Source organism: Mauremys mutica, chromosome 12 (assembly GCF_020497125.1).
Source record: "Mauremys mutica isolate MM-2020 ecotype Southern chromosome 12, ASM2049712v1, whole genome shotgun sequence".
Lineage (NCBI taxonomy): Eukaryota > Metazoa > Chordata > Testudines > Geoemydidae > Mauremys > Mauremys mutica.
Window position 1 is genome coordinate 81,658,516 of NC_059083.1, and position 18,817 is coordinate 81,677,332.

The following is an 18,817-nucleotide window of genomic DNA, read 5'->3' on the forward strand; positions in this document are numbered from 1 at the left end:
ACCACCAGTGGTACACACAGTCTCATTTGGACCTTCTGCTCTGGAAGGCACCAGAGCACTCCCTCCCTTCTCTAAAGCTGGAGCTCTGGTTTGTAGAGGTCTTTGAGATTTGTGCATCTCTTTAGCTTTGTAACTTGTTCTGTCATTCTGCTCATGCAGACAACTGTTTAGTGATCCTATGCGAGATCTCTTCATACTCTCAATCCAATGCCTCCTGGACAGGTGCCACCTTGTACAACCCACCTGCAGATTCAGCAGAGCTTAGGGACTGAATGGACTCTGGAGACTGAACTCTCCGCTTACCCCTACAGGTGGGCAAAGGGGAAGCACATTGGCAGGGCAGCATATAGGAAGCTTGCCCTGCTGTGGCCTTTGCTCTGTCCTGGGGATAAAGAGTGTTGGTTACCAGTGTTTGTCCATCTGGCACTCTTTGTCAGCATGAAATTCCCTTAAATTGAAAATAAAAGCCTGGTAAATAATTTTCCACGGGGTAACAGGGTAGGCTTCATGATCTCACTCTTCCTTCACCCTTGCATGGAGCCTTGCATTTCCATTTGCTAGCAGGCATGCTGCACTGGGGGATGTGTACAAGTCGCTTCCTGAATTCCTGGCTGTGCTGATGCTGGGCAACAGCTGTTCAGTGTGATCCAGTCCTTTGGCATCATTCCTGATTGGGAGAATTTCCTGTACTGAGGCTTGCTAAGTGCAAACAATGATTGGTTCAGTGTTTCCTGCAGGCTTTGGAACAGGTCTCTGGGCTAGCCCGAATTCTGCGTAGAAAGGGGTGTGATAGGAAAGTGGAGGATTGCTGCAAACACTCACTATGGTTTGTAGGGTTAAGGCTGAGAATCCCAATCCTCAGAAGAAAGCTCCAGGACAGAACCATTAAATAGGATTTCGTTGCTCCTCCATAAGACAAGAGGATAGCAGCACCATTCCCATTGGGGAAACCTGTCCCCCATCTCTCTGTGCTTGATCCTTGCCCTGTGGATAGTTTAGTGCTGGGGGCACTGGGTGGGTGGATGTGAAGCCATGAGCAACAGTGGTGGTGTTTCTTCTTATCTGAGCACCCAGATATGTTGGAGGCCTCATAAACCAAGGGATGCAGGGTCCCTGGCCTGAAGAACATACACACTAAATATCAGAGGGGGAGCCGTGTTAGTCTGGATCTGTAAAAGCAGCAGAGAGTCCTGTGGCACCTTATAGACTAACAGGTGTATTGGAGCATGCATCCGACGAAGTGGGTATTCACCCACGAAAGCTCCTGCTCCAATACGTCTGTTAGTCTGTAAGGTGCCACAGGACTCTCTGCTGCTTACACACTAAATGTAACTGGACCTAGTGAGTAAGGGGTCATAACAGACAAACGGGGGTGGAGAGGAAGAGAGCAGGCAAGAGTGACAATAATTCAATCATGCACAAACTCCACAGGGTTGAAGAGGGACTTATGTGGTGCATGGGCCTTGTGCTGATCCCTTTGCAGAAGGGGGTTTCACCCGTGTCATAGTTCCTATGCCTCTGTTTGATTTTGTTCTTGAGCAAACTTTGTTGAGGAGCAGGCGGTGGAGAAAAGGGAAGCTAAGAGGAAGCATGATATGAGAAGGGTTCATTGAAGAGAGATTTTACCCTGTGGCATAAACACTACAGAATGCGGGCTTGCCTTCATTGGCATATTGAAATATATCCTAAAGGGCCTTCGTTTGGAAGGTCCTGAGTTTTAATCCATCTTCCTATAGAAGGGAGGAAATTATTCATAATTAAAAAGTAATAATAATGTGGAATGAAGGAACCCAGCTGTATAAAACCCAGCACAAAGGGGGGAGTGTGGGGAATCTATTTTTAATGGTTTCCACAGCAACAGAGACTTTGTTGACAGTGATTTGCCCTGCTCTGAGAGGCTGTTCCCGATTTACAGTTACCAGAAGGGTTCCTCTTTGTCACCAGAGGGTACTCTGGACTCTTGGGAATGATGCCCATTGTCATTGGATTGGGTTGCTGAAATGATGGCTGGTGCTCATGAAACAGAGTGACTAAAAGCACCACCTCAAGCCAGGTGTCTGCTATGCAGTCTGCCCCAAGATAGCTCTGGCAGGGTATCTCGGTCCTGACTTCTGACACCCTTTGGCATCTTCCTGTTCTGGACTGACACAACTCTGCCAATGACATTGTGGTTGTGTGATGTGGAGAAATATCATTTTCTAAGGGCTAGCCTAAGACTTGCAAATTTATCACCACCTGCAGGATTTGAACCCAGGGCCCCAGTGGCTGGCATGTGAACCTCATGAGACACTGTGAACCCGTTTGTGTACTCCCTTTCGCCTTCCATTTGCAAAGCAAATGTCAGTTGGATTCATTTGCCAAGAGCATCAAATGCAAATGCCTTGGTTGCACAGCTGGAGTAGCAGGTATTTGCACCTATGGGAAAGGAGCTGGGTAGCTGCTAAAATTCTCTGAAGAACATTTACAGCTGGACTTCGGGGCCTAGCATCTCAGGCTGGGCAGAGTGAGGCTGCCTGTTGTGAGTTGCTAGAGAATAGCTGTCAACATCTGGATTGCACATAGTAATGGGCAGTGTCCCTGGCAGTGTCCCTTCTCTGTATTTTAGTCCCATACAAGAAAGTTGTCCAGGAGTGTTTTTAAAACAGGCGGCTAGGTCAAGAATCATGCTTTGCTGGGCCCTGCCTGGGTTTTCCCGTGTAACTGTGAACCTCTGGGGACCCTTCCTGGTCCCTGTGCTGGGAAGCAGGCAAGTTTGTTACATGCTTCTACAGGCCTCCTCCTTGCTGCCGATTGTGCTCCTCACTGGTAGGAGTGCATTCGGTCATTGCTTTTCAGCACTCCCTCTGTGTGGAAGCTTCCCCATACGCTGTGCCCTGGGTGTTGAATGAGATGTTTTTCTAAGGAGAGGAAGAGAAGCTGGTTGATTGTTTGACAAAACCTGACCCCAAGCCCAAGTCCAGATCTATGGCTGGACTGGTAATTTCTGTTGGTTGTTTAGAATCCTATACTGCAGAGAGAAGCCATAGGTTAACTTCGTTTGTGAAGTGTAGAGAAGACCCTGATATCACATCACTCTTTAATCTGCAGGAAAAGGCCTAACAAGATCCAGTGGCTGGAAGTTGCAATGAGACCAACTGAAATGGGAGCTAAGGTGCAGATTTTTAGCACCGAGGGAAATTAACCATTGGAACAGTTTACCTAGGGTGGATTCTCCATCAGATGGGTGCTTTGGGTCAGGACTGGTTGGCTTCCTAAAAGAGATGATGTAGCTCCACCACAAGTTGTTTGGATTGCTGCATCAATCACTAGGTTCTCTGGTTGGGGATCCCTGGCCTGGGGTATGCAAGAGGTTAGATTAGATAGTCATAATGATCCCTTCTTGCCTTGGAAATCTATGAAATGATTCTGTTCCAAGGAAGCAGGCAGGTGCCTTTCTCCCCTGGGCACCAGCCTCATTACTCCTGTTTTACTTTTTTCCCTCATTCTCTCTGGAATTTCACCGAGGGGCAGATTTAACCCTTTCTGTGTGCCCCAGAGTTTCCAGGCATCCAGTTTTTTACCAGAACGCCTCGTCGAAAAGGGATCCTGGGGGCTCCAGTCAGCACTGCTGACCGGGCCGTTAAAAGTCCAGTTGGCGGTGCAGCAGGTGCCCAGGGTTAAGGCAGGCTCCCTGCCTGCCCTAGCTCTGCGCAGCTCCCGGAAGTTGCCGCCAGGTCCTTGCGGCCCGTAGGCTCATGGGCAGCCAGGGAGGCTCCATGCGCTGCCCCCCGCCCCAGTGCCAGGTCTGCAGCTCCCATTGGCCAAGAACTGCAACCAATGGGATCTGTGGGGCATGGGCACGAGGGCGGGACATGGAGCTTGCCGGGTCGCCCATGCACCTAGGGTCTGCATTGAAGGGACCTGGCAGCCGTTTCCTGGGAGCTTCAGTAAGCGCCGCCGGGACCCCGCACCCCAACCTCCTGCCCCAACCAGGAGTCCCCTCCCGCACCCAAACTCCTTCCTGGAGGCTGCACTCCCGCCAACACCCTGCCCCGGCCCTGAGCCCCCTTCTGCACCCCAAACCCCTCAGCCCCACTCCGGAGCCCACACCCCAACCCCCTGCCCCAGCCCGGAACCCTCTCCTGAATCCCAACCCCCTCATCCCCAAAGTCCGCACCCTCAGCCAGAGCCCTCACCCCCTCCCACACCCCTGCCCCAGCCCAGTGAAAATGAGTGAGAGCGATCGATGGAGGGAGGGGGATGGAGCAGGGGTGGGGCCTCAGGGAAGGGACAGGGCCTTGGGGTGGGGCAACGGTGTTCGGTTTTGTGCAATTAGAAAGTTGGCAACCCTAGTGTTCCCCCATGTATTTCTGCCCTGCATGCCTCTGGCATATGTTCAGCTGGATTCTTCTTATATGTAGCAGGTTTGTCATTGTCTCCATGTATATATGGGCTAGCACCAGTTGTCCTGCTTATATAGCAGATGGCCAAGGTACTTGGGAACCCTGCCTGTCAGGGACAGTGTTCCACTAATCTCTGAGGCTCAGCCTTGTTGCTTTAGTGGGTTTCATTCTAATTATAGGCTTGGTTTCTTGTTGACTGCGCAGGATGTGTGAGCTTGAGCAATGAGCCCAGTTTTCAGGTGAGTCAGAACTTGAGTTTAAGCCACACAGCAGGATAAAACTGAGATATTTCCCATCTTCTCTTTAAGAGGAGTAAATTGGCTGCAAGATGAAGGGTCTTGGCCCCTTGTGAAAGCAGGGCATGCTGTGGACTGCAGGGCAAGGATCTGACTGTTCTGTGATCAGCTTATTTTGTGAATCTATAAAAGAATGTTTTTTATCACCTGCTCAGCTAATTTTCTGTGGTTTGTAATGGCTTTGGGAAGCAGGTAATTGCATTACATGTGTAGGCATTAAAGGGAATTGAGGGGAACTGTTTGTTAATTAGCAGTATTTGGTTGGAACCAGAAACATATTAACTTGTACATAATTCCAAACTCCTAGGGATGAAGAGGAGATTTAATGATGGGAGAAACAGAAAAACAAGAAGCCATCCAGGCTCTTTCTCCCACCATTGCTGCAACGTCCGAATTGGAGAGGGAAGGGGTGAGAGGCAGAGGAACAGCTACACAGGTGCAGTTCAGAAATTGGGGAAGGGAAGGCTGGGAGGGAACTGTGTTGGCATCTGGGGCATGGCAGGAGAACTCTGGGTGGGTACCCGTTGCTAGGATGGCAGCCCAGGCTATTACACACTAGCAGCAGCAGGAAGAGAGTGGGACTAAATATCTACAAACGGTTCTTGGGTCTGCTGGGGGCAGGTATAAATGTCTAGCTCATTTGGTGGAACTGTTCCTGGGTAGAGGAAAGACCATGCAGAATTGTGAGGGGACCCCATTTAACCTCCTGCAGCTGATTTCCCCACATTTTTAGTTTTGCATCTTCTGGGCTTGGAAGCAGCTGTCTGACCAGGAACTAGTCACCTTTTCCCATTGCCACAGTGATAGGTGTGTGTGACCGAGAATAGCTGTGGCCTTGCCTGACTTTTTTTCGTGAATCTCTCTGTGAATGTAGAGTGCTGAATATTCTCTCTGGCTTTAAGGTCTGCTAAGCAATAGCACAGGGCAGCCAGGGATGTGCTAGCGCAAGAGCTTGTCAGAGTGATGGACAGCAAGCGCCTCCAAGCTGCTTATGCACCACAGAACTGCATTTTCCAGCCTAAGCAGGATGCTGCAGAGACTTTAATCAGCATCCCAAGCCCCGGGTATTCTCTCTGCGCCTCTGAGAGAGAACCAGGATTTTCCCTAATCCAGGACCACAAATGCTGAGAAAAATATGCTCCCCAGAACTGCCCTAGAGTTGAATCCCTGTGGCCAAATGAACCAGGCTCAACATTTGTAACCATGTAATTACAAGAGTGTCACCCCAGTGGCACCATAGGCATTAGCTGAAACATAACTACCGCCTGTCTCTAGGAGCAATGCCTCTCCCCTGATGGTGTAGTTATGGAGCAGGGGTAGCTGCTGTCTGGTGAAAGTTGGAGCCAGTTTCCCATTATAGGTCTGGGTTTTTTTAACACCCCCACCACCACCACCACCCTCCCTGCCGCCAAAAGTAACAGATCTCCTTGAAATTCTGCATTTCCTGCCAGGGAAGTTTTTTCTGGGAGTTTGTTAAAAATAAAGGAAGGGGGTGTAAAGTGCCGCTGCTCTGAACGTTTCTCTGAAAGCTGTCGTGGAAAGATTTTCACATTCTATTTGACTCATGAAATCAGTGAACTGTTCCTCCGCGATAGGCCACTGAGAGTCCATATGGGGGAGAAGACGAGTGCTTGGAGACAACAGAGCAATGGGTTACCCCAGGGCTCTGTGCTTTCACCAACCCTGTTCAACCTTTACATCAGTGACTTGCCAACAACGGAGTCACAGAAGTTGATTTACGCAGACAACATCTGTTGCGGTATCCAGGCCCAGACCTTTCAGGAGCTTGATGCTACCATAAACTGGGACATGGTAAAGTTAGCTGACTACTGTAAGATTTGGCGCCTCCAGCCAACCATCATAAAAACAGTGTCCAGTTTGTTCCATCTTCACCACGCCAGCGCAACCCGAGAACTGAATGTTTATCTGAACGGTCAGAAGGAGAAGCACGAAATAGAACCGGTTTATCTAAGTGTGACTTAGACCGCACACGGAGTTACCACGCCCACCTGAAGAAGACAGCAGCTAAAGTTAAGACGCGCAACAATTTTCTTAGCAACCAGGCAAGTTCATCATGCAGTGCTCATGCTCCAACTTCGCGACGTCCGCTCTTGCCGATGGTCACACACCAAACTGGTGGATACACAGATACGTGCTGCCCTGCGCATCGTCTCTGGCACCCTGCATCCGACTTCACTCCCATGGCTCCCAGTTCTGAGCAATATTGCTCCTTCTCATATCAGATGAGAGGTTGCCACTGGCAAGTTACTGGAGAAAGTATGCGCCAACTCAAGCCTGCCGCTTTTTAAACCACCAGCTGCACGTTTGCCGTCACGTCGCCCATTATGGTCTCATCCGCCAAGTCAGGATGTTAGGGCAGAAGCACTCTGGGGAGAGGAATGGATCTGTTATAACCCCCAACCAGTCCCTCATCGCTGACCCCACAATTTGTCCGCCCGGTTTTGACATGTCCCATTGCTAATGGTCCCTGTTGAACAGGTTCCGAACCGGGCAAGGTCTCTGTGCAGCCAACCAGTATTGCTGGGGGGCGGGGGGGCTGCGTAGGGCCCGAGAATAGCTAGGGACAGCCCTGGCTGGACTCTACTGAAATCATTTTATATATATATATATATATATATATATATATATCACAGCTGTTTGATTGTGAATAATGGTCTACAAGCAGAGCTCCTGGAGGGCAGGGAGCTGTGTGAGACCCAACGGGAACATGCATCCGAAGAAGTGGGTATTCACCCACGAAAGCTCATGCTGCAAAACGTCTGTTAGTCTATAAGGTGCCACAGGATTCTTTGCTGCTTCTACAGAACCAGACTAACACAGCTACCCCTCTGATACTTGACACAGCCAGCTGTGTACCAGAGATGGGTGCATCTGACACTGAGGAACCTATGGGGTGGACAAGGGAATAAGCATGGGGCCTTGTCGGATTGCCAGGGCAGGCAAAAGAACTGAACCCCAATATCACTCTAGGAAAGTGTAGATACAGTCCACTGTTTCTATGGCAACTGTTCAACATAAGCTCCCTTTTCTGATCATTGAGCTAACGAGATTCAGAATCAGCCTCAGGCTGCTCCCCCACCCTCTTCGGAAAACCCTTAGGTGTTGGGTATGTCTTATGGTTCTGTACAGTAGGTGCTGGGACAATCTCTTTAAAAGTGTGTGCAGATATATAGACATTGTTCTATTGTATTTAAACTGCATACTGCACCTGCAGCTGAAATGAGAGAGCCTAATTAAATACAGTCAGTACTATGAAGGAGACCATGGGGACGGGAGATCCAGAAGCCTGAGAGAGATCCTGAAACGAGGCAAAACCCTCTTTCGAGGGTAACAGAAGGGACAGATATTTTGTTGGACTGGACAATCTACAGACAGCTCCCAATAATTGGATGATACTTTCTTGTCTCACTTGGGAGCATCAGTTCTGAGCACAAGACCAGGAACCCCCGGTGAGATTCCTGGAGCTTGCATATCTGGCTTTGCAGCCTGTTAATTGCTTCCTCCTTCCTTCAGCACATGCAGGGCTGCGGATGATGCTTCTTCTGGGAAGAATCCTGACTTTGTGTGTGCACAGTAGTTGCACTTAGTTACTGTCGCAACACCTTCTGCCCAATTGTCAAGGCCCAACTCCGGGGATGAATGCACTGAGACAGCTCTATGTCTCCTGTTGGGAGTCCTGGTGCCTTCATCCGGAATCGTTAATATCCATCAGCATCGTGCAAACAAACTCTTCGCTCCATTTATTCCACTCAGCTCCCGATTTAATTAGGTTTTCCAGTTTTCCACTTGTCCTGGGCCGATCGCTCCTTAAAACAGCGGAGAATTAATTTGCACCTGCTGTCAGAAAGCGTCTCTTCCCAGTTAGAAAAATAATTAAGCCATCATCACACATCAGGAGTAATGAATCATTGCATTCCATTCCTTTCTCAGGTCGTTTGTTTCCTTTTAGAGTGACAAAGAAAGTGCAAACTAAATGTGAGCAGCTACCAAGTCGATCCCACTCCCTTTTCATCCCCTCCTCCCTGCACACTTCCATCCTAGCTTCACTGTGGGGTTCCAGATAACCCAGGCTATGTCTACAGTACACACTTCTGCTGGCACAGCTATGTCAGTCTGAGGTGTGGAGAAGTGAGTCCTGACTCTCAGAGCTGTGCCGGCAGTAGCCCCTAGTGTAGACACGGCTATACCAGGAATACTGTGCTTTACCAGGGTAGCTTATTTTGTTCAGGGTGGTGGTTTTACTACACAAGTACAAAGTGTGGCTTTGCTGGTACAGCTAGGTCCACACTAGGAGCGCTTTGCTGGTATGTTCTTGTACTGCTTATGCATTCATATTGTAGACATGGCCCCAGACTCCAACCTCTGGAGAAGCCCTGGCTGGCCAACCTGGTAACCCTGGATTTTGCTCCCTTGCTGCTCTGGGTGTGGGTGCAGGGATGTGCTGGAATCCACAGAGCTCTGGTTGCTGTCACACACGCACCCAGGACGGGGAGTTTTATTCTTTGTAGCACACTAGCTTTGCACTGGTGGCTCAGTATTCTCAATGCTGAGGCACAGAAGGTGAGTGACCTGCCCAAAGGCACCCAGTGCATCGCTGGGGAACTGGGTCTGATTCCCAGTCATCTGCTCTAACCACTAGAGTCACTGTATGTCATTTCCTGGGGTTGTTCAAAAGAGAGAAGGTTAGAGAGAATCTGTTACTGTATGGACACCTGTAACAGCATGTCCCATCTCATGCGACACCAGAGCTTGTCCCTGAACTTTCAACTACTAAATATATTTGCTGATATCAGGGTAAGATGGGGAATGGGCCACTAGTGCCATGTGTTTCGTCCAAGGGTAGTTGAGAGGACCCTGGTCTGGCTCAGGTGTCTCTATTCTTTCCCCCTCCCACTTCCAGCCCAGGAGTTTGGGTTCTCCTGCCTCATATGGTGCCCCTGACCTGGTTCTCTTCTCTCCCCCACAGCTGCTACAGCTACTCTGATGGCTCCCAGGCATTCCCAGTACTATAACTGCCGGCAGAGGGGGGAAAAAATTTAAAAAGCCGAGTGGTGCCGGCGGAGCAAAAAAAAAAAAATCGGGACAAATTGCATCCTGACAAAAGATCGGTCGGGACGTGGGACAGCCACCCAAATATCGGGACGGTGCTGATTTTATCGGGACGTCTGGTCACCCCACGCCTATCTGCTTTCTTTATTTTAATATCTTAATTTTGCATATTGTTAAAGGGGTTTCTCCCCTCCTTAATATTCAAAAAAAGCTCTCAAACTATGAGGTTTGGTGGCAATGACCCTCCTCTTCCAGTAAATTCCAAAAAGTTCTGCCAGATTTAGAAGTAGTTATCTTTTTTCCTCCTACCCAGTAGAACTGACTTGATGAGTTAATTTTTCTAGTATCAGAAATTTCCCAAACTTTTTTATTGCAGTCACTAGTTCTAGGGGAGACACTCTACTTCCTCCCCCTTGGTCTGGTAATTCTAGCAGCAACTGGGAAATGAGTGAGCATTTTCAGGACAATTTTTAATAAAAATATCAAGGGGTTACCTGACAGCTAACACCTTGCTGAAGAGTTTCTATTCATACAGGATCTGGATGAAGCCAGGGTGGCAGTGAATAAGGCCCTTTCTTTCCCTGTGCTCGTGTTTCTTGCTGTCCCTTCTTCCAGGTGCCAGAGTCTGCAGTATTTGCGCCTTCTTACTTGCTATGGGGTGATGAGAGAAGCTCTGCAGTGGATGACGACTAGAAAAGCTGTGTGATTGTGTCTTACTCTGGTGAATATCCCTGAAGAGAAGGGTTCATTTCCTGGCAGGGCTCAGGTTTCTGCATGTTGGGTTTGAATTGTTTTGTGTCTCCTGAAGTTGAGCCTATATCTGTGTGATGCATTTTCTTCAGAGATGGGAGAGGAGTTGGGTTAATGAAGAACTGCTGTTTAGAGCTAAGCATAGTGCAGGCAGATGCTGTGCATCTTTCCCCTAGCACATAACTCTCGCAAAGCACCTCAGTCCCAAGAGTGCAGCAGCCCCTGCTGGTCCAGACCTGGGCTCCCCCTACAACTCTGATGCCTGCTATTTCAGTGTTGGGCCTCTCCTGAGCAGACACTGCCTATCAGTCAGAGTGGTTCCCAGTTTTGTACAGCCTAACAAAGACTGTTTGATGTAGTCAAGTGTGCATTATGAGCTAGTTTGATTCATTCCACTTGAAACCAAAACCCTGTTTGGCCTGGCATCTCTGCAGTTAGTCTTCTCTACACATTGCTGAGGAGTCACTTTTGTGTGTGACATTGCTAAGCACCTTCCAGTAGGTGGCAGAGTGTTTGAGAGGTCCTGAGGGTCTCCTCATTACAGATGTAAGCAGAGTCAGGATGAGCTCTACCCTGACATCTGGTGGTGAATTATGGTGAGTGTGGAAAAGAATTTCAGGGGCTGATCTTGTTTGCATAGGCACAGCCACTCCACCTAGCACGAGTCCACCGCAGCCCAAAATGGTCACTTTGACAGATGTGGGACCCCCAATTTCTCTGTTATTGGGGCAGGAGGAATAACGTGTTGTTACCCTGATTATGTGAATGAAAGGCTATGAAACTGTTTTATGACAGAGGGTCTCACCATCAACTATGTAGCACTTGCTAGACAAGGGACATGGGTTCCAAAACCCAATGAATTGAGAGAGGTTGGGGACTGGTATGTGAATCTGATGGTATTGGGTCCCTTTTGAGGGCCTGGAACATCAATTGTACCTCCTCCTCTCTCCAGTGTTGAAGAGCAGAGCTAATTTTGATTCCATTAGGAGTCCAACTAGAGGCTGCTGAGCTGAATTCACTTTGGGCCACTGGTGCACCAGCACTGGGGCTCCTCTACTACAAGCTGAAATCACTAAAAGAGCTAAACTTACTGAGCTGAGTGCTGTGTTAACTAGTGGAGGAGCCTGAAGATCTATTGCTAAGCGGCTGGCAGAGCGGAGCAGTTTGCAGCACGGTTGGAGCAGCCCACGGAACAGTGAGCTGAGCGGAGTGCAGCGGAGCTGAGCGGTTTGTGGGATGGTTGGAGCGGCCCACAGAACAGCGAGCAAGCGGAGCAGAGTGGAGCGGTTTGTGGGGACGGCTGGAGCAGCTCACGGGTCGGCTGGAGGAGCAGCGCAGCTGGTGAAGTGGAGCCGGTCGTGGTGAAGGCTGCAGCAGAACTCCACGGAGAGGCGGGGCAGTCGGCCCTGGCCCATGTAAGGTACCCCTTAACACCCTGTGTGCCCCCCCCCCTATTTCCACCCAGGCTGGGAGGGGGGGTAAAACTCTGCAGATAAACATTTGAACTCTGGGGCAGCACTGACCAGGGACAGAGACTTTTGGGTTGTTGGACTTTGGGGTGATTGGACTTAAGACCCTAAGGGGAAAAGGACACTGCCAAAACTTACTTGGTGGGTGTTTTGCTCATGGTTTATGTTATGAATCCTGTTTGTGGTATTTCCCCAATATGATGCCACATTGTTTCCCTCCTTTATTAAAAGGATTTTGCTACATTCAAACTCTGTGCTTGTGAGTGGGGAAGTATTGCCTTCTAGAGGCACTGGTATGTAATTGTCTCAGGTCACTGGGTGGGGGCTCGAGCCGGTTTTGCATTGCGTTATTGAAAGGGAACCCCTGGATACTGAATCCGGCCCTTGTTGCTGCCAACTCAGAGGCGGAAGGGTTACACATTAGTGACAGTTGCTGTGTATTATGCACTTGTGATGAATGGAGGTGAAATACTCTACTCCTGCCTCTGCAGATTCCTGCTCAGGCCTGCACTCAGAAACTCTGTTCCAGCTGATCAAACTGAAGTCCTAGTGAGTTGGATTATTTGTCCCTGAAAAAAGTGGCAGATGACTTCTGTTAGGCATCTGCTTCCATCATCTTCCAGGATTTGATCGTCCCCTCCTCGGGAAACGTACAAAAGGGAGCAGAGTTGGAGAAACCTGGGGAAGGGAGACACTCCCTTTATCTGCAAAGATGAAGTCAAGTAGTTTGTAGCAACTCGTGTTGGAGAAACTGCTCCTGTGCTTCTCGCCAGTCCCTAGGCACTGTAGGTGCTGCTCCTGAGTCGTGGCAGAAAGAATTAGGGATGGGATCTGAGTGTGGAAGCTTTACCAGCAGTGGCGATCCTGACTGGTGGGTTATAGAGCAGTGTGCTCCATGCCATCCCATCATCTGCTCACTCCTGCTAACAGTCTAGTTCTGATGTGAATCCCACACTAAAGCCTAACAGAGTATGGTGAGACAGGGGTCCCATTCTGAACTGTGGCTGAGGGGGAAATCAGGCCATGCCCCAGCTTCCAGCTGTTCCAGTTGTTGTGTTGGCTGGAATGTTTCTACCAAGGGCCCCGGGAGGCGGAGAGTCAGTGTGTGGCATCTGTGATGGGAAGCACTTAGTGGTCTCCTTTCCAGGAACCCAGTTTCACCTGCAAGTTGGAGAGGAGACCTCTAGTGGCACAAGCAAATAGGGCTTCCTCCCTGGCTGGTGCCTCTGGTTTCTGAACCGCAAGCCATAACCCCAATTCCAGATGCAGGCAAAACAAACTACAGGACGTTCAGGATTCTATACAATCCTAGAGGTGCAGTTTCTGCCCCATCCACCATTGTGTGGAGTTTAGGCGCAGATCCTCTAAACAGTCCCGCATGGTGTATGCAGTTAAGTGTTCGCAGGGAGGGGAATTGCTAGTAGTGTGGGAAGGGAAGGGGAATGGGAGTTCTTGGGCCAGCGGAAACCATGTCAGCAAGCAAAACAGTTTTGTACACTTGGGAACAAAATGAATGAGCATGAACAGCCCCTAGCACCCTTCACACACTCCTTCAGGCTGTGGAGTGGCAGGAGATACATTTATGTGAGACCAGACTAGCCCTCTGCAGCTCCCAGCTCCTTGTGCTGGCTGTCCTGGCTGTGCTTAGACCCCAGGTGAGAGGGGTCTATATGATAGACACCCTGATCATGCAGGCTCCGGTTTGAATCAGCATTGTAGGAAGTGTGTAACTGGGCTGTCCTACACCTTTAAATAGCATCCTCACCTCTCTGCTCACCCAGCTGTCCCTGGGGCAAACACACGCACAGGCATGCTCGCTCTTCTTCTACCTTGTGTGTTTCAAAAACCTCCTCCCAGTGCTCACTGTTCCCTTAGTGATTTGTTTCCAAAGCGCACCATGCCATCATCGACTTCTGGTGACTCCCTCCCCCCGAGTGCTTTTGTATTGTAGGCACAGAGGGGAAGCGAGTTGCCCCTAGCTGCAGCACTCAGAGGGAGAACTGGGATCAGAACTTGGGAGCTTCTGGCTCTTACTGTTGTGCTCTCAGCAGTCACAGTTCTGTCCCTGCTCCAGTCAGCTGCTGTGAACAGAGACTGGCCCAGCAGCAGGCAGGTGGTTCTGGCTGGTAGCGCATGCACTGTTCTGCTGTCCCTCCACTTTCAAAAGAGTGGTGATAAGGCGCTGCCAACACAGCCTGAAGGTCAGTACTTCTGCTGCTGATGCGTGCTGTGACCCTAATAGCAAGTAGTGACGTTGTTTGCCTTTAGAGCCGTTTGTATCTCTTCACTGGGTGGCTGGTGGGAGGTTACTGGCTTGTAGCCATTTATAGGCACATTGCCCCACTGACACTGGGGCCTCTTTAGTTTTTTTTGTGAAGGGTTCAGAGGCCTTGGGTGTCTCTGAATTCCAGTGCCTTTTCTTTGTTAACCTTCTGCCTGGGGGCTGCACTGTGCTGGCTCTCCCAAAGGGTGAGTAGTGCAGTCTCGATCCCCTGGATGGCAGTGCGGGGTGAGGAATGAGCTGCGGCTACAGGGTGCCAGCTTCTCAGTCCCTTTCTGGTAGTTTGCAGACAGGCTTCCTGCTCCCCCAAATACCTCACCTGAGCAGAGGCTGAGAGGCAGGGCACAGTTCAGGTGTGTAAGAACTTTTTTCCAGCTGCTTGCACCAAGCCAGGCCAGTCTCCCACCCATTGTATTTGCAACAGGATAATATTCCACGGGACTCTTTGGGCTTGTATAAGAGATGCCAGCTAGCTGTCTGCCCCCTGTAAGTGGCAATGGCATGGCTCCTTCTTATCTTGCCCTATTCTATGTGTGGCACCATCCTCTTTCCCTGATTACTTCTAAATATACTGATAATAGCAAAACTTCATCACACATGTTCTGCCTTTGCTGCCATGTTACCTGGATTCTCAGCTGCAGAGGCACCTCTTCACCCAGGGTCACAGGCAGCTATGGGAGGAAGGGGTGTTAACATGAAAACCTTGGGAAGCAGAGGGTTCCTGTTAAAAATCCCCTCCCATTAGTTCTGAGATGGGAGCTGAGAACCTCTCTACCATTCTCAGTAGGTGTATGTATATTGTAGTGGATAGGAAGTAGGGTAGCATCTGTAAGCCCTGTAGTGTGGCACTTGCTGTTTTGTGTTGGAGAAACTGCCTGACTCAGATCAGAGCAGCAGTTGTGTAATGTAGTATGTCTATGGAGATGAGTAAACACAGTTAAACTTGGGTCCCACCAGTGCCATGTGATTCCTTCATATTATTTTTGTTGTGTAAAGCACAAAAGAGCAGCATGTGGATGTGGTGGGATTCCCAGGCCTTGATGCTGATCAGCTGATCTTCAGGAATCTATGGGGCCCTCCCCTCTGGCTGAGTTAAAGTACTAACTGCTTTGGCTTCTCTGTTAAGTGAAGATACTCTAAATGCTGTGATCTGCATGGACATTCTCATTTTATGTCTGGAATAAATGTGGGGAGGGCAGTCGGGATCAGGGAGTGAAATGAATTTGGAGGGGGCAGAGAAAGGGACTTGTGTTTACATGAAGGAGAGGAAGAATTTTAACAGCGTGTTGAGAACTGAAAAGGTGATTCAGTGGCCAATGTGTGCATTGGTGGTGGTGTATCCTTATTGATCCCAGGATATATTGTAGACACATGGTTAGTGAGGTATATTTTATTGGACCAACTTCTGTGGGTGAAAGAGACCAGCTTTCGAGTTACACAGACCTGAGGAAGACCTTGTCTTTCAATGGCTAATGGTTATATTACATCTGATAGACTTCCCCTAAGCCCAGTGGTCTGGACCAGCATTCTCTCCTGGTCTCTTAGGCCATGGCTACACTTGCATGTGTGCAGTGCTGGGAGCTACAGCTGTCTTCGTACAGCTGTGTAGGGAAAGCGCTGCAGTGTGGCCACTTTTGCAGCATTTGCAGCGCTGCTAGGAGTGGTGCATTATGGGCAGCTATCCCAGCGTTCAAGTGGCTGCAATGTGCTTTTCAAAAGAGGGGGGTGGGGTGGAGTGTGACAGGGAGCGTGGGGGAGACAAAGAGAGTGGATTTTTGGAGACGACACTGTGTGTCAGCTCCCTGCCTTGCAAGTTCTAAGGGCTGGAAGATACACAGCACCAACCTTCAATCATTTTAAAACTTTCAACCCCTTCCCCCACCCCTCTCTTATTTACTAAATGCAAATAGCCTTCAGACCACATAAGCAGCTGTTTCAAAATGGACCTCCCCTCCCCCGCTTCTCTCCTCAAGCAAACACTAGCAAACACTAGCTGTGAACATTCCAAAGGAATTCCCCTGCCTGCCTCTGCTCCAGCAAACAGGAGCTGTGTTTGTTTTTTAGATAAGCAGCTCCGGGAGCCTGGAGTTCACAACAAAACAAAGAGAGGCATCACAACAAAACAAAGAATGCTATCTGGTACTTAAAGCATTCTGGGAAGGTTCTGAAGGTCAGTTACAGCGTAGTAAGATTAATCACTGTTTACACTTGCTCCCCAGCGCTGCATCACCAGCGCTGCACTCGTTATACCTGAGGCAGATCAGGTGTACGGCCAGCGCTGCAGCCAGGGAGATGCAGCGCTGGATGTGCCTTGCAGGTGTGGACAGTTACTAAGTTGCAGCGCTGTAAACCCACCACCAGCGCTGCAACTCTCCAGTGTAGCCAAGCCCTTAGATCAGTTTGGAGGATAACAGAGAGGCTGTTGGAAGGTGTAAGTCTAGCCTTTCTTCAGTATGTGGGGAGGGATAGCTCAGTGATTTGAGCATTGGTCTGCTAAACCCAGGGTTGTGAGTTCAATCCTTGAGGGGGCCATTTAGGGAACTGGGGTAAAAATCTGTGTGGGGATTAGCCCTGCTTTGAGCAGGGGGTTGGACTAGATGACCTCCTGAGGTCCCTTCCAACCAGGGGCAGCTCCAGGCCCCAGCACGCCAAGCGCGTGCTTGGGGCGGCATGCCGCGGGGGGCGCTCTGCCGGTCACTGGGAGGGCGGCAGGCGGCTCCGGTGGACCTCCCGCAGGCGTGCCTGCGGAGGGTCCGCTGGTCCCGCGGCTTTGGTGGAGCATCCGCAGGCGTGCCTGCGGGAAGTCCACTGGAGCCGCGGGACCAGCGGACCCTCTGCAGGCACGTCTGCGGGAGGTCCACCGGCGCCGCAGGACCGGCGACCAGCAGAGCGCCCCCCGCGGCGTGCCGCCATGCTTGGGGCAGCGAAATGGCTAGAGCCGCCCCTGCTTCCAACCCTGATATTCTGTGATTCTACGTCTCAGTGATGGGAAGATAGCCGGAGTCCAAGGTGGTTTTTCCCAGTCAGTAGTGCTTTGTGGCCAGTAGATGGCAGCAGCTGCCTGTGCAGAGTGTGCTGTGGGTCTAGGGACCCCGCTTAGAAAAGGCTTAGGGGGCGATAGTGAGTAGCAGATCAGCCAAAGTTGGCAGCATGGCTGCAGCAAAGGTTCTTGCAACCTGGGTTGTACCTGTGTGTCAGGCAAAGGAAGGGACAGTCCCATCACCAGCCTTGCTCCCCTGCCTGCACTGGGAGCGCTGCAGACAGTGCAGGGGACTGGCTCTGAGCAGAGCCTGAAGAAAAAGGGGTGAAGGAGAGAGATGGCAGCAGCTTGAAACTTAACAAGGATGGCCACCAGCTGCCTGCTCAGGGAAGTGGCTGAGCACAAGCCCAGCACCCTTCTGAGGATGCTGGGGCAGGGCATTCACAGGAGCAGGCCTTGACACCCATCAAAGAGGGAGCAGGGCCTAATTCAGAGAAAGGTGTGATGTGCCTGTCTTTGTCCAGGCCTCTCTCGAACTGTGTGTAGCATGCAATGGCTGGGTTTCCTCTTTCTCAGCTTAGCCAGCTCAGTTCTGCATGCAGAGGCTGTGGGGGTGGGGGGTGGGGCATGGGGTCATGCACCCCCCAGATTTCTGCCATCATTTTTACGCCCTGCCCTGAACCACACTACATACCACCAGAACCTTAAAATTGTGCCGTCGCCACCCCCCGCCCCCCATCAACAGTTACGCGTTGTCTCTGGCTGTGTGGGTTGTGGGCTTTACATTCTCTTCTGGGCTGTGTTTGCTGTTGAACCTAACCTGGTGTAGTGCAGCCTGGAGGCAGTGGTGATAGACACCTTCCGTGTGCTCGCAATAATTCATCTTTTGTAAGCAAAGTGTGCCTCTTCCATCCTCCCTCCAGAATGTAGGAAGTCCTAGTAGTCCTGGTTAGCACAGCTCTGAGCCCTGCTGCTCTGTGCCTTGTAGAGGCCATCTGGCTGAAAGGCCAAGGGAAGGCTCTTGGGAAGGACCACTCTGCCCTGAGCACAGTCCACAGGGGGTTGGCCAAGTTTAGCAGACCCTGTTCCCCTCCTGTCCACTTCACTGCAGTGGCTTGCTGCTCTGAGTGCTGAGGACAAGGCCCTTTAGCCGCTAGGGCGTGCCGCAGCACCATGGAGAGAGCCAGAGCCAATACACTGTCTAAATAAATGGTTACCCTCACTCTCCCTCCCACCCCAGCCCATGTGCTGGAGTGCAGCAGTAAATCCCCCTGTGGGAGCAGCAGGACTATACAGGAGAACTCTCTGGGAGCCCTCCTCATCCCTTTAATGTAGCATATAGGACGTCTGGGGGAAGGAGGGGTTGGGCTGACAGGGATGCTGGGGCCACTGGCCACTCCAGGTTTGGAAAAATTAACTTGCGCTATACCCAAAGAGCAGTAGAAATTGTACCCAATTTCCAATGGAACCAGCTTAACAAAAAACAAACAAACAAATAAAAGCTTCCTCTGCAGTGTTTGTGACCTAGCCATATGGAGCTAGAGCCTGGGAACCAGCAAATGAATTTGGCTGGAAACCAAGGAGGAACA

At 50.4% G+C, this 18,817-nt stretch overlaps 1 protein-coding gene across 29 annotated transcripts in view; it reads left to right on the forward strand.

The window, feature by feature from the left end:
• The window catches only part of RBFOX3 (RNA binding fox-1 homolog 3), a 352,384-nt gene that overhangs the window by 132,597 nt on the left and 200,970 nt on the right, over positions 1-18,817 (forward strand). For 2 of the 29 annotated variants that reach the window (XM_044981530.1, XM_044981538.1), the window contains exon 3: positions 4,986-5,114. The exons of the other annotated variants lie outside the window; for them this stretch is intronic. The gene's annotated coding sequence lies outside the window, so the exon portion shown is untranslated. The remainder of the gene's footprint in view (positions 1-4,985; positions 5,115-18,817) is intronic. 29 annotated transcript variants of the gene reach the window in all.